The following is a 16667-nucleotide window of genomic DNA, read 5'->3' as shown; positions in this document are numbered from 1 at the left end:
ATACATTAGTGTAAATTGCCCTATTTTTAAATTATTAATAAATAATATTTCTAGAGTTTCTCTCTGTGAGGAAAGAAATACGCTAGGCTCAGTCCCTTTTTTGAAAGGGTTTAGCTTTACTTAGTGCGGCTATATATGGGAAGGACGACGATGATATCGATGACAACATCTCCTCCACGGCAACAACTACTTGACAGAAATTGTCTTCTCGACGAGGGCTTATTCTCGACGTTGGTTGGGGAGGCTGCTCTGTATTGTGAGGGCGAGCGGCTAGCAAGCACCAGTTGTTAGAGGGTGCAATCGGAGGTGTGTTTAGGGGAAAAATATTGGCACAAAGTAAAAGCCCAATAAAATAGAATAAAAGCGTTAATAAGTCCAAACGGAATGGGTACCCCAAAACCTGAGATCCGAGTACATTAAAAAGGCCCAACACTGCGCGACCCAAACCTAGAGGACAGATACAAACAAAAAGCACAAACGACAAGGGAGAGAAATAAACGCCAATGGAAACCATAAAAAAAGAGATGGAAGGTTAGAACCAGAGCTTACCGATGGAGGAAGGGCTAGGCACGGGACATATTAAAGATGAGGGAGACCCAAAGGGAGTCCTCCGACCACAGCCGGCTGAAGGGTGGGGCAGCAGGGGCCACTGCCCCAAGCCCCTCAGTCCAATAGGCCAATATTTTTTTTTTATTACAAAGCCCAAATGACAAACCCATTTTGTTAGAAAATTTCAACCGTGCCCACCTATCTACATTAATGCACAGCACACAAAAAGCCTATTTTAGTGCACACTAATGTCTAATTATATGGTATATGAAAATATTTATAATAATTAAATTGTGTATTTGTTTGATAAAACCAATTAATTAGTTGGCTCCTAATAAAAAAAATTAAATTATTGGCATATGAAAAGATTCAACTGTTGGTGCACCATTAATCTTTTTTTTTCAGTTATATAAATAAGCCTATATATATGTTCTCTTTTACAATTTTAAACACAATACACTATTTCTTTTATAAGTTATACTATATTTTTTATATTCTAAAATCTTCATTTGTTGTTGAATTTAATGTGGTATTGAGTTTGCATATACAAGAAAAAAAATTATCATAGAGGTACACTTTCATTCAACTCTTCCTTTCACTTTATTTTTTTTATGTAATAAATTTTAATAGTGTTCACATATTACATATTTGTATGTAATTTTATATATATGATATATCTTTCTTAACTTTGAATTTTTTTAATAAGTTCTTTATCTTTCAAAAAGAGAGGATAACGTCAAAATTCAAAGAAAAGATCCCTATTTGAGTTTGGAACACTTACTTTTATTTACAATAATTCAAGGTTTTATTTTTCTTTCATTTACTTTTTTTTTATTATTGGTAATTATATGCAATAGTTTAGTTTTATTAATTTTCATTGAATTGGTTTTGTTTTGTTTTGTTGTGCCTAAAATTTGAACAAGTATGTCTAGTAGAAAATATATGTCGGGTAATGAAAAACTTGAAAAGAAAAGGAGAATAGAAAGTTTGATTAAATCTCAAAGAGGAGCTTTAGAAAAATTTGTTCTCACCAAGAAAAAAGATGAAAGCAATTCAAGTAAAGAAACTAATGAACAAGAACAGATAAATTTAGATAATTTAGGAGATGATGAAATGTGTGACGAAGTGATAGTTGAGGAAAAATGTCAAGAAAATATTGAAGAGGTCATGGAAGCTAGAAATTTCAATGAAGATTTAGATTATATTTATGATCCGGGAAGATGGGAAAATCTTGATAATAAACTAATAGACTTGTTAGTAGAAAAGGGTCCAATTAGAGTAATAATTGATTTTAGTTTAATTAAAGATAAAAATGGTAGACACTTTTCAAACTTCTTATTATACAAGAATAATGTCAAATGGAGAAAAATATAATAGAAGGTGGTTAGTGTATTCAAAAGAGTTTAATAAAGTATATTGTTTTTGTTGTAAATTGTTTGGTAAAAAGTCTAATATGGTGAGTGTGAGTCAACTGAGTAACAAAGGAACTAAAGATTGGAGACATCTAGGTGATAAGTTAAAGAATCACGAAACAAGTAATGATCACATACTTAACATGAGTGCTTGGATTGACTTAGAATTGAGACAATCGAAAAACAAAACAATTGATAAAGATGCTCAAGAAAGACTAAATAAAGAGAAAGAGCATTGGAGAAATGTTTTAGTAAGAATAATTACAATTGTCAAAAATTTAGCTAAAAATAATTCGGCCTTTCGAGGATGTAATGAAAAGATCTATCAAGAAAATAATAGAAATTTTTTAAGCTTAATTGAAATGATTGCTGAATTTGATCTAATATTGCAAGAACATGTTCGACGTATTCAAAATAGTGAAATTCATAATCATTATTTGGGACATAATATTCAAAATGAGTTGATACAATTGTTGGCAAGTGAAGTGAAAAATACAATTTTAAAAAAGATCAAAGAAGCTAAATATTTTTTTAGTTTTACTTGATTGTACTCCTGATGTAAGTCGTCAAGAACAAATGTCTCTCATATTGAGGTGTGTTGATATTTCATCTAATCCAATAAGAGTAGAAGAATAATTTTTGAGATTTTTGAATGTGGAGGATACTTCGGGAAAAGGACTTTTTGATGAACTTACAAAAGAAATTGAAAATTTGAAACTTGACATTAATGATATACGAGGGCAAGGGTATGATAATGGATCTAACATGAAAGGAAAGTACAAAGTGTTGGAAATATTTTACCAGGATCTAGATTTACTAATAAGTATGTTTCATTAACATCCTAATATGAATTCTAAAACAATGAAATAAACACATATAAAGTTTAGGAAACCTTACATTGGGTGCAGTGGAATATAATGAGTCCTTCCGTTCAGATCTCTAGCCCTTGATTCCTTTCTGTAGCAGAGCATCACCAAGATCTGAACCTGGATCTCTTTCTCTCCTTTCTTTAGTCTGATTCTCCTTCTTGTTGATTGGATTCTTCACAATCTTCCACACTATGATTGAGATATCACTTGAACTGTGTGGGTACTCACTCATCACTCAAGGTTCGAAAATTTTAAGAAGAAAAGAGAAGGGAAGTGGCGGCTTAGAAATTTCTTTGAAGGAATGAGATGCATCATCTTTTTCTTAAAGCCATCACTACCTATTTATAGGTAACCACCTAGGTTTAGGTTAGAATTATTTGGCATTAAAATAATAGAAAAATAAATGGTAATTGCTTAGTGTGGCCGACCATAGGATGTGGATTGGGCCCCACTTTGCAATTTTGCCATTTTGTCATTTTACCATCCTATTTTCTCAAAAACGCCAATTTTCTAATTTAACCACTTAAATGCCAATTCCAATTATTTAATAACTAAAAATTAATTATTAAATAATATTGTCATTTAATATATTTATTAATTAGACATATAAAGTCTCTTAATTAACAAATAAAACCTAGAATCTATTTTCTTCACAATTTTGCCCTTGCTTAGTGAAAATTCATAAACTAGACATAGTCTAACTTTATAATTATAATTGATCAATCAAAATAAATTAATTGAGTCTTACAAGCAGTATGGTCTCAACTAGTATGGGGACCATGGGCCTATCTAACTGAGCTTCCAATAAGCAGATCAAGAATTTACCAAGTAAATCCACTGACTTATTAATTCCTTGTTGCATCCACGCATAGAACTTGGAATTGCACTCTCAGTCATATAGAACGCTCTATATGTTCCACAATATAGATACACTATTAATTATCCATTGTTATAATCCTAATTTGATAAATGATCCTCTAATAGATGATCTACATTGTATAGGGACTAAATTACCGTTACACCCTTCAATGTATTTTATCCTTAAAACACTTAGCTCCGTATAAATGAAATTTCAGCGAAGTGAAATGAGTACTCAACCATTTATCTCTATTTAGCCAAGCTCGAACGAAATCATCGTTTCACTTCTAAATACCTATAGAAGTTATAGATTCTATATCTATGTTTAGCGCTCCCACTCAATTATACTATCATGTTCCCAAAATGTACGTATCACCCTGACCCAAAAGTAGGCTTAACTAACAAATCAAAGAACATGTATAATACTCTTGAGATCGAACCTAATCATATCAGGATTAAGATCATTTGATCTAGGATCAACTAGGTGATATTGAATTGAATAGACATTACGGTAAATTTAACATATCTAATCAAAGTTCAATATCGGTCCCTTCCGATGTATACTCCATACATCCGATACTAGTAAACTTTACCAATGCCCTGGAAAGAACATAACACTTATCCAAGGTGTAAGCATACCTATCGCTGATTGTTATGCCAGTCTAAATCCAATGAACTGACAAATCAGGGAATGAAACTTTCGAACATATAATCAAGATTATATTCCATTGTGCTGACAACACTATAATCATTAACAAATACATATGTTCTGGACTTAATAGAATTTATACATTAAATAATCATGATATAAATCATGTGAACCATGCAACATAAAATGTTATTTCTGATCTTTATTAACTAGTAAATCTGATTATATTGAAATGGGTTTTATTTAGGATACAAAACCCAACAAACTCCCACTTGCACTAATATAAAACAAAAAGTGTATTTCAAATAATCTCAACACCTTGATATACAAATCAAGTGTAGTATGTAGTATACTTTCCGTAACAGGATCTGACATGTTGTATTCAACACAACCTTTCCTCCGCCATTACATTTCCTTAATTCACAAAATTCTTAATATTGTGAAATTCCTCTCTATATGTCTACTCTCTTGGGATACTGGATTCTATACTTTTGGAAACTACTTTTTGTGTTAGTCAGGAAGTAACACTAGTAGTTAATAAATTTTGGAACAATGCCAAAAATGTATAGAACCTTCCTTAGACTGAATAAGTACCTTTCCTGCAACTTTAATATTCAGTCTCTCTCTGGTAGACTTAGAGAATTCGGATAGGTTTTTACACTTCTCCAAAATCTTTAGTCCACCCCCAGAGTAATCACCATCTCATCAGCAGACCTTCTAGCACTAAGGCAAGTCTAGAAATCTGATTTGGTGTAGTCTAAGAGTATTAAATACACCCTTATCGACTAACATATAGTTCATCTTCTTGATCTTAAGATTTACTTGATTGTCTTCCAATGTTCCTTTCCTGGATTAATCGGATACCTACTCATTACTCCCACTCAACAGGAGGTGTCTGGTCTAAGGCATACTAAAGTATATATGAGACCTCTCATTGTTGATTTAAGGAATTCTTTCATGGCTTTATCTTTTCTGGAATAGTTGAGACTTTTCCTTAGATAAATAAAATCTATGTCTAGAAGTCGAGAAGCTTCTATAGATTGCCATTAGAAAAGAAAATGCTTCAGCATCTTACTAAAGTAAGTTGCTTGCACTAGAGTAAGTAATTAACCAGGTATACCACAAGTCATAGGTTTAGATGAACTCAACCTATAATATTGGGAACAGGAAGTTTTGTTAAGTCCATTGAATAGACTTACTAACGAAAATTTCCTTTCTTGTCCTTGTAATAGAAAACTTTTGGTTATTCAATATGAACGGATTAAACCATAGTTCTCTTGGCTTTATTTCTTAGTTTCTTATTCTGACAATCCATTACTTGTTTAAACTCAATGGATTTTAATCACTGGTGTCTTCCAAGTCATAACAGGGTGAGTTCCCAGAAACCCTTCCACTACGACAAGGTACCGTGAATTATGTCTAAGAAAACTAAATGGTATTGACCTCTTCGGTTGTGTTAAGACAACAGAGGCAGTGGGATCATCATATGTAGAATAAGATGATAGAACACTTTTGGAATCAAGAAAATTATCTCCTCTATTTGCTACTTTGTTTTCAGACTTAGTCATTTTCTTAGAAAAGTTGTATTTGTTTAAACAAACACTTTCTTATCTAATGACTATGGGATGGTCCACCCCTAATCACTTAGAATAGCTAACAAACATGCAAACCTTAGTTAACAGTTCTAGATTTTCTTAAGATTACGATTAAGTCATCCATGAATCTAGTAATGGTTTACACTAAGTACACAACCATTCCATCATTCTGAAATTTTCCTATCACTAGGGTATATCCCTAGAAGGACTTAGGCAACCACTAGTAACTAATCATCAATATGCAATTCAAATTGCTGGGATGGTAAGTTTGGATATAATTTAAAAAATCAACTTAATGATGTTTGAACTGTATATCAACCAAATATTTCTCCACTCCTATCAGTTCGCAAGATCTTTAACCACTTACCTTAATATTTTTCAACATTGCTAGAAATTCATGAAATTTTTCAAACATTTCAAATTTCTTTGCATAAGGTAAAATCTAGAGTGATCGTTTTAAGAACATAACAAAAACTCATATCCACCCCTGAATGTACATCCATCTGCGAATGAGATGATTATACTTTCAGTGGATATAGGCATAATGACTCTTTGCAGAGAATGATCTTGTCAAAACCACTATGAACAAGATACAGATGCCATAGATTTATAAAATGTGGTTGAGTCTTTTGATGACTTAGGTCTAGTTACATCAAAGAGTTCTTAGAATGGTATAAGTGGATTCTGGTCACAGAATACTAAACTCATATTCCATACTTTAACATACAGTTTGAATCTATTGATAGAAAATGGTTATTAAACACTTGTGAAACTGTAACTGTATTGTATTCTGGAAATAGAAAATTTAAAATCTCTATTTGGAATCTAAAATTTAAAGTCAAAGACTTAAATTTATACCAAATACAATGACTAATTCTTCTTTCTTAGACCACCACTACTAATTTAACTCTAAGTCTGATTTGCCCAAAGTAAGCATATACAAGTAGGAGATTTTTAAGATTGAGAATTTATATCATTTCGGGATAGAATGTCGGGAATATAATCAAATGCGTTATTCAATTTCTTAAGAGAAAATAGAATGACATTAGTTGATTTATAAACCATTCATCCAATGATATATTATTTAAGCTAATTCAAAATGAATAAGCTAAGAGGAATAAGGATAATTTCGAATTTAAATAAGAATCCAACGATGCTCCGATTAGCGAGAGTCAAAGTTATTCTTATTTATATAATCTTCTTGTTTAATATTGTAAATACTAGTCTAAGGTGTCATCTATTGATGAACAGCTAGATGTTGCATTTACAATATTTATCTATCGAGATCTAACACTATTATGTTTGTCTAATGAATGACAATCCATTAGGGATTTGTCCCATTAGAACAACAAGCCAAGTTAGACCAACAATGAAGATTCGAAATTAAACTACAACTAATAACAGAAAATAACATGGCTCAATATAAATTCACACGCAATTCAGAAATTATTAAGCATTTAGCAAATAACAAAGACATGTGAAAATACAAAACAAGCATATCTTAAATAATTTCTAAGGTTTCCAACAAACTGATACAGTATCCCGGTCAGGGCCGGCCAGAGGGTGGGGCAGCCGGGGCCTCGGCCCCAGGCCCCACAATTTTGGAGGCCCCGAAAAAATTAAAATTAATATATATACATATAAAAACGTATAATATATAAATACTTATCTCAACAAGTTATATGAAAAATGTGTAGCACAAATGGTAAGTGGAGTTTTTATTGCATTTGAGGTTTAAGGTTCAATCCTCCCCTCACCCACTTTTTATACTTTTAATTATTTGTGATAAATAACCCATTTTGTTAGAAAATTCCAAGTGTGCCAACTGCCCACCTATCTACATTAATGCACCACACAAAAAGCCTATTTTAGTGCACACTAAGGCCTAATTATGTGGTATATGAAAAGATTATTTGTTTGATAAAACCAGTTAATTAGTTGGTTCCTAGTAAAAGATAAATAAATTGTTGGCATATGAAAAGATTCAACCGTTGGTGCACTATTAATCTTTTTTTTTTTCAGTTATATAAAAAAGCCTATATATATATGTTCTCTTTTACAATTTTAAACACAATACACTAATATAAGTTATACTATATCTTTTATATTCTAAAATCTTCTGTTAAATTTACTGTGGTATTGAGTTTGCAACTTTGCATATACAAGAAAAAAATCAACATAGAGGTACACTTTCATTCAACTCTTCCTTTTACTTTATTTTTTTTATGTGATAAATTTTAATAATGTTCACATATTACATATTTGTATATAATTTTATATATATGATATATCTTTCTTAACTTTGAATTTTTTTAATAGGTTCTTTATCTTTCAAAAAGAGAGGATAACTTCAAAATTCAAAGAAAAGATCCATATTTGAGTTTGGAACATTTAATTTTATTTACAATAATTCAAGGTTTTATCTTTCTATAATTTACTTTTTTCTTATTATTGGTAATTATATGCAATAGTTTAGTTTTATTAATTTTCATTGAATTGGTTTAGTTTTGTTTTGTTGTGCCTAAAATTTGAACAAGTATGTCTAGTAGAAAATATATGTCGGGTAATGAAAAACTTAAAAAGAAAAGGAGAATAGAAAGTTTGATTAAATCTCAAAGAGGAACTTTAGAAAAAATTTGTTATCACTAAGAAAAAAGATGAAAGCAATTCAAGTAAAGAAACTAATGAACAAGAACAAATAAATTTAGATAATTTATGAGATTATGAAATGTGTGATGATGTGATGGTTGAGGGAAAATGTCACTTAAAACTAGATTTGAAAAATTTTAAGTGTATGAAAATACTTTTGGTTTTTTGTTTAGCATGAAGAAACTGAAAGCATTGGATGAAGATGGTCTAAAAGACCACTCTTTAAATGTTGAGGATGTTTTAAAATTCAATGGATTATCTAATAATGATGGTTTAGATTTGTTTTCAGAATTGAAAGTGTTGAAGAAAATTTTTCCAAATGAAAATAGTAACTCAATTGAACTACTTGATTACATAAAAAAAGTTGATTATTTTCCAAATGCATTTATTGTTTACAGAATATTACTAACCATTCAAGTAACAGTTGCTTCAGCAGAGAGAAGTTTTTCAAAATTGAAATTGATAAAATCATATTTAAGATCCACTATGTTGCAAGAACGATTGAGTGGGTTAGCTATATTGTCTATCGAAAATAAATTACTAAATAAACTTCATTATGATGACTTAATTAGCAAATTTGCATCTCAAAAAGTAAGAAAGATACATTTTTAAATAATTCATTTATTGTTATCTCTTCTATTTTAATAATTGCATTCAAATTTATGTTCTTTTTAGGTTTTGTAGCTTGAAGATTGTTCGTTGCGTAAAATATGGAGAAAAAAGTCACTTGTTAAATGGATGGATCTATATATTTGAATATTGTTTTTAAGTTTTTTTTAATTATTATTATAATTACATTGAATATATGACATTTGATTGTTTTTAATTAAGTTTAATGTTATAATTATATAAATTTTTAAAAATTTGGTATGTTTAATAATTTCTTTTAAAAAGGCCCAATTTTGAAATTTTGAGGCCCCTCAAAAGCTTGAGATGGCCCTGGTCCCGGTAGGCGAGAGTCAAAGTATCATTCATTGAATAGAGTTGTCAGCTCATCTAAAATGCAAACCATTCTAGCAACCTTTTATTCGATCAAAATAAGAATCCAACGTTGTCCTGGTAGGTGAGAGTCAAGGTTATTCTCATTTTATGAGCTTCTACCATTGTGTCATGTTTTATAAGTTTATCTCTAAGTAGTCACCGTAGGGGAGAGTCTGATAGAGACGAAAACTTACAAAACACTTATCAAATGAGATCTTACGATGTTAAATGCATTCAACGAATAACCATCCATAAGAGGGACGAAGTCTAGTGTCTCGAGTTTATATTGAAAACATTTAACTATTGTAAGACCAACAATGGAGATCGAATATCCTTATAACTAAAAGCTCATTATTTTAGAGACTTGTATTTTCTTTGATATTTATTTTAATCTATTTATTTTAATATATATTTATTTAATTTAAAATTTCTAATTTAGAATAAAATTCTAAATATAAATTTTAATTTAATATTTATAAAATTATACTTAGATGGATATGAAAATAAAATGAATTATTTCCATCTTAGTAATAATTTCCAATAAATATTTAGCAAATTATTCAATTTAAGTTGTTTCAAAATTAATTTAAATTGATTTACAACTCAAATTTAATTTTCTATAAATATATATCGAAAAATTGAAGTATATAAGAATACTATTTTCGAAAAAAAATGCTTTTAAAATAAAATAAAAATAAATCTTGGAAAAATTGTTCTAATTTTATGTTGGACCAAAATTAATTAATAAAAATTAATTTTCAACAAAAATATAATTTTCCTATTTAATTAAGTATTAAGAAAAATTTCAAATATTTAAGGATCATGATGAAAATCAACTTAAATATTAATTTTCTATTTAATTAAATACACTAGAAACATACTTCAAGCAAAACAGATAATATCTATCTAGACTTTCATTGACTATTTAATTCATTTTCTAATTATAATATATTTTAGTTAATCATTAATTGAAAAAGTCATTGATTTAAGTTGGTCCAAAATTGAAATAAATAATTTTCAACTTTAATCTATTTTTCAAATAAAATTCGAAATTTCTGCATTTAAAAAAAATACAATTTCGAAAATAATAAAAAAATGATTAATAAAATAAAATAAAATATATTTTGAAAATTATTCAAATTTAAGTTATTCTGAAATAAGATTTCAAACTTAAAATAATTTTCTATTTAATTAAATATCATGAAAATAATAATATTTAAGTATCAAGAATGAAATCAACTTAAATATTTAATTTTCAATTTCATTAAATGTATCAAATATAAGAATTAAATAATTAAGTATAAAAGAAACTTAATTATTAATTATAATTTGATACTAGAAAAAATATTCTATAATTAAGTTGGTCCAAAATTAATTAAAATAAATAATTAATTTACAACTTAAAATATTTTCCTAATTAATTATTAGAAAATATAACTAGTACTAGAAATAACTATCTAGAATATATATCATTAACTAAGTGTTTTTCTAAAATTAACTTTAAAATATTAAAATGAAAAATAAATTTCATATATTTTAAAAGTTAATTATGTTGCTAATTCAATTTTAATTAGGTTAGACTAATATAATTAACCTAATACAATTATTTAAATAAGGCAAATGGGCCTTCACAATTGGGGTAGTTCATGTGAGGGAGAGCTGGGTTCAGTATGTCGCACCCACTGCTATTGGCCCCCTAACTCTCACACAAGGCCCAAAAGAGAGGAATTTAACCTTTAAATAAACAATTGTTATTCATTGAATAAGCCCAAATCTAATTGGGACTAAATAAATTTACTTATGTCAAAATTTATTTTAGCAACCTAGTCCATTTACTTAGTAAAACTTAAATGGGCTTCCTATATGCATCTAAGCCCAATAGCAAACATATAGGCTCACACAGGTCAAATAATTTGGATGGGCCCTATCATGTTACTAGGTTTACACAGATGAAAGAAGTACAAATTTACATGTTACAAATTATTTATAAGATCTATTGACAATTGGACTATGATTAAAATCAGATCATTGGATCTGTCAACAAGTTAATCATAGCAATTTAGATCAAATAAATAATAGGTTTGTTAAAAAAAAGTTTTGAATAAACAATATAAAATCAAACAAACATTGTCCATGTAACAGATGTGAAATAAGATATTAATATAATTAAATTATTATTCTTAAACTAACCAACTAAATTTTGAAAATTTAGGGTTGTTAAAAACAACCCTTAAAAATCTCAAAATTTAAATTCAAAAATGAAAACTAATTTAAAAATATCTAGGTTTATTTTAATTATTTTTATCAAATTAAATTAAATATCTAATAAGATCAATGATTTGAAAAAAAATATCTTCAATATCATTTTCAAATCTTATAATTTAATAAAATTAAAATAATAGAATAAACCAATTTTAAAATAGATATGGTTTCTTAAAATAATAATTATCCTAATTATATGTCAAAATATCTCAAATTAAGCAATATTCAAATTTCTACAAAAATATCTAAGTTATTAAAATATAATTTATAAATATCTAATAAGTAAAATGATATAAAATAGTAAAATATCATTTTTAAACTTATAATTTATAAATAATTAAATATTTAACAAAATAACAAACATTTGAATTTAAAAATATTATGGTTAAAATATCTATAAAAATATCTAGGTTAATTTTAAATTTATTAATTATTTAATTTATCATATAAGATAATTTTTATATAATATTTCAAATAAAAAAGATAAAGTTATCTTTTAATTTAAAATATGTTAAATATCAAAATATCTAATCTTATAATTAAATAATATATAAATATTAAAGAAAGTAATAAATTTTTAAATCTGACCATAATTTAAAAAATAAAATAATCAATTTTTAAATTTAAACCTCAAAATATCATAAAATAATAATAATCTATTGAAAAATAAATATTATTAATTTAAAATATGATATTTAAGTTCAAATATATTAAAATTAATATTTCATTTTAATTTGGGGTTCGAAAATAGTAAAAATCCAAAATTGGGAAAAAAATCCCTAAAAATCGGATTTTTGGGGTGAGGCAACAGCTAGGATGCATGTGCACCCCCAGGAGGCTGCAAAACCTGCCTGGCGCGCTCGCAAGAGAGGGAGACGCCGAGAATTCTCGGCATTTGTAGCCTGCTTGACCGAGAAACCTCGGTTAGGTGCAGGGTGCTGGGTGTCTCCGTGTCCGAGCATCAGTGCCTTCAAACAACATCTCGTGTCCGAGATGCGCGCACGTGTAGGCTTCTTGTCCGAAGCCTGGTGTGTGCGATTGAGCACCATGCAACCCGAAGCTTTAAACCTCTATAACTTTTTAAATTTTTATCGGAATACAGTTTCGTAAAAACCAAAATTGCTTAATTTTTCACAAGGAATCCAAATAAAATATTTTCACAAACAGAAAAATATTTTTCATGGAAAAAATTCGTACAACACATACATTCATCACATAAGCACATAAACCAACATGAAACCATCCAAATCAACACATATCATCGTTTTAATTCATATTTCATGAAAGTAAATTATTACCATGGCTCTGAGGCCAGTTGTTGGAAATATTTTACCAGGATCTAGATTTACTAACAAGTATGTTTCATTAACATCCTAATATGAATTCTAAAATAATAAAATAAACACATATAAAGTTTAGGAAACCTTACATTGGGTGCAGCGGAATATAATGACTCCTTCCGTTCAGATCTCTAGCCCTTGATTCCTTTCTGTAGCAGAGCATCACCAAGATTTGAACCTAGATCTCTTTCTCTCATTCCTTTAGTCTGATTCTCCTTCTTGTTGATTGGATTCTTCACAATCTTCCACACTATGATTGAGATACCACTTGATGTGTGTGGGCACTCACTCATCACTCAAGGTTCGAAAATTTAAAGAAGAAAAGAGAAGGGAAGTGGCGGCTTAGAAATTTCTCTGAAGGAATGAGATGCATCATCTTTTTCCTAAAGCCATCACTACCTATTTATAGGTAACCACCTAGGTTTATGTTAGAATTATTTGGCATTAAAATAATAGAAAAATAAATGGTAATTGCTTAGTGTGGCCGGCCATAGGATGTGGATTAGGCCCCACTTTGCAATTTTGCCATTTTGTCCTTTTTCCATCCCATTTTCTCAAAAATGCCAATTTTCTAATTTAACCACTTAAATGTCAATTCCAATTATTTAATAACTAAAAATTAATTATTAAATAATATTGTCATTTAATATATTTATTAATTAGACATATAAAGTCTCTTAATTAATTAATAAAACCTAGAATCTCTTTTGTTCACAATTTTGCCCTTGCTTAGTGAAAATTCATAAACTAGACATAGTCTAACTTTAGAATTATAATTGATTAATCAAAATCAATTAACTGAGTCTTACAAGCAGTATGATCTCAACTAGTATGGGAACCATGGGCCTATCTAACCGAGCTTCCAATAAGCAGATCAAGAATTTACCAAGTAAATCCACTGACTTATTAATTCCTTGTTGCATCCACGCATAGAACTTGGAATTGCACTACCAGTCATATAGAACGCTCTATATGTTCCACGATATAGATACGCTATTAATTATCCATTGTTATAATCCTAATTTGATAAATGATCCTCTAATAGATGATCTACATTGTATAGGGACTAAATTACCGTTACACCTTTCAATGTATTTTATCCTTAAAATACTTAGCTCCGTATAAATGATATTTCAGCGAAGTGAAATGATTACTCAACCATTTATCTCTGTTTAGCCAAGCTCGAAGGAAATCATTGTTTCAATTCTAAATACCTATAGAAGTTATAGATTCCATATCTATGTTTAGCGCTCCCACTCAATTATACTATCATGTTCCCAAAATATACGTATCACCCTAACCCAAAAGTAGGCTTAACTAACAAATCAAAAAACATGTATAATACTCTTGAGATCGAACCTAATCATATCAGGATTAAGATCATTTGATCTAGGATCAACTAGGTGATATTGAATTGAATAGACATTACGGTAAATTTAACATATCTAATCAAAGTTTAATATCGGTCCCTTCCGATGTATACTCCATACATCCGATACTGGTAGACTTTGCCAATGCCCTGGAAAGAACATAACACTTATCCAAGGTGTAAGTATACCTATCGCTGATTGTCATGTCAGTCTAAATCCAGTGAACTGACGAATCGGGGAATGAAACTTTCGAACATATAATCAAGATTATATTCCACTGTGCTGACAACAATATAATCATTAACAAATACATATGTTTTGGACTTAATAGAATTTATACATTAAATAATCATGAAATAAATCATGTGAACCATGCAACATAAAATGTTATTTCTGATCTTTATTAACTAGTAAATCTGATTATATTGAAATGAGTTTTATTTAGGGCACAAAACTCAACACAAACGTGTACAAAAAAGATTATTAAATATAAATCCCCGAGCATTATATACACCTTGTGGTTGTCATAATCTTAATTTAGTGATTTGTGATGTTGCTAATTCTTGTGTTAAAGCTATATCATTTTTTGGTGTTTTACAACGCATATATTCATTATTCTCTTCTTCAACCAAACGATGAACAATATTGAAAAATAATATAACTAATTTGACTGTGAAATCATTGTTTCAAACTCGTTGGGAAAGTCACATTGAAAGTGTTAAGGCAATTATATCACAAACTCCAAACATAAGAGATGCTTTGTTTGAACTTGCAGAAATAAGTGAAGATCCAAAAATAAAAAGTGAAGCTACAAGTCTAGTAAATTATGAATTAGAGAATTTTTAATTTTTATTGGGCATGACCATTTGGTATGACATTTTGTTTCCTATAAATTCAATAAGTAAGCATTTGCAAAGTAAAAACATGGACATTGACAAGGCTATAAAAGATTTAAATGGTCTCATTTCTTATTTTGAAGATTATAGGGAAAATAGATTTGTAACTGCTATGAATTCAACTAAGAAAATTGCAAGTGAGATGGGAATAGAGCCTAAATTTTTTGAAAAACAATTAATTCGTAGGAAAAATAAATTTGATGAAAATGTTGATGTTAATGTAATTAAATTTGCTGAAGAATCATTTCAAATTGATTATTTTCTTTACTTTATTGATCAAATTATTTGTTCACTTAAAACTAGGTTTGAACAATTTAAAGTGTATGAAAATATTCTTGGTTTTTTGTTTAGCATGAAGAAACTGAAAGCATTGGATGAAGATGGTCTAAAAGACCACTCTTTAAATGTTGAGGATGTTTTAAAATTCAATGGATTATCTGATATTGATAGTTTAGATTTGTTTTCAGAATTGAAAGTGTTGAAGAAAATTTTTCCAAATGAAAATAGTAACTCAATTGAAATACTTGATTACATAAAAAAAGTTTATTCTTTTCCAAATGCATATATTGCTTACAGAATATTACTAACCATTCCAGTAACAGTTGCTTCAGCAGAGAGAAGTTTTTCAAAATTGAAATTGATAAAATCATATTTAAGATCCACTATGTTGCAAGAACGATTGAGTGGGTTAGCTATGTTGTCTATCGAAAAGAAATTGCTAAATAAATTTCATTACGATGACTTGATTAGCAAATTTGCATCTCAAAAAGTAAGAAAGATACATTTTTAAATGATTCATTTATTGTTATCTCTTCTATTTTAATAATTGCATTTAAATTTATGTTCTTTTTAAGTTTTGCGGCTTGAAGATTGTTCGTTGCGTGAAATATGGAGAAAAAAGTCGCTTGTTAAATGGATGGATTTATATATTTGAATATTATTTTTAAGTTTTTTTTTTAATTATTATTATAATTACATAGAATATATGACATTTGATTGTTTTTAATTAAGTTTAATGTTATAATTATATAAATTTTTGAAATTTTGGTATGGTTAATAATTTCTTTTAAAAAGGCCCAATTTTGAAATTTTGCAGTAGGCCCCTCAAAAGCTTGAGACGACCCTGATTGTATGATGAATTTTTAATATTTTTATGCGAGTAAAAAAGTGAAAATTTAGTAAAATAGTTACTTATACTATTAAAAATATACATATATATGTAAAAAAAAAAATTGAA

This window comes from Cannabis sativa, chromosome X, assembly GCF_029168945.1.
Source record: "Cannabis sativa cultivar Pink pepper isolate KNU-18-1 chromosome X, ASM2916894v1, whole genome shotgun sequence".
NCBI lineage: Eukaryota > Viridiplantae > Streptophyta > Magnoliopsida > Rosales > Cannabaceae > Cannabis > Cannabis sativa.
This window is presented reverse-complemented; position numbering follows the sequence as displayed.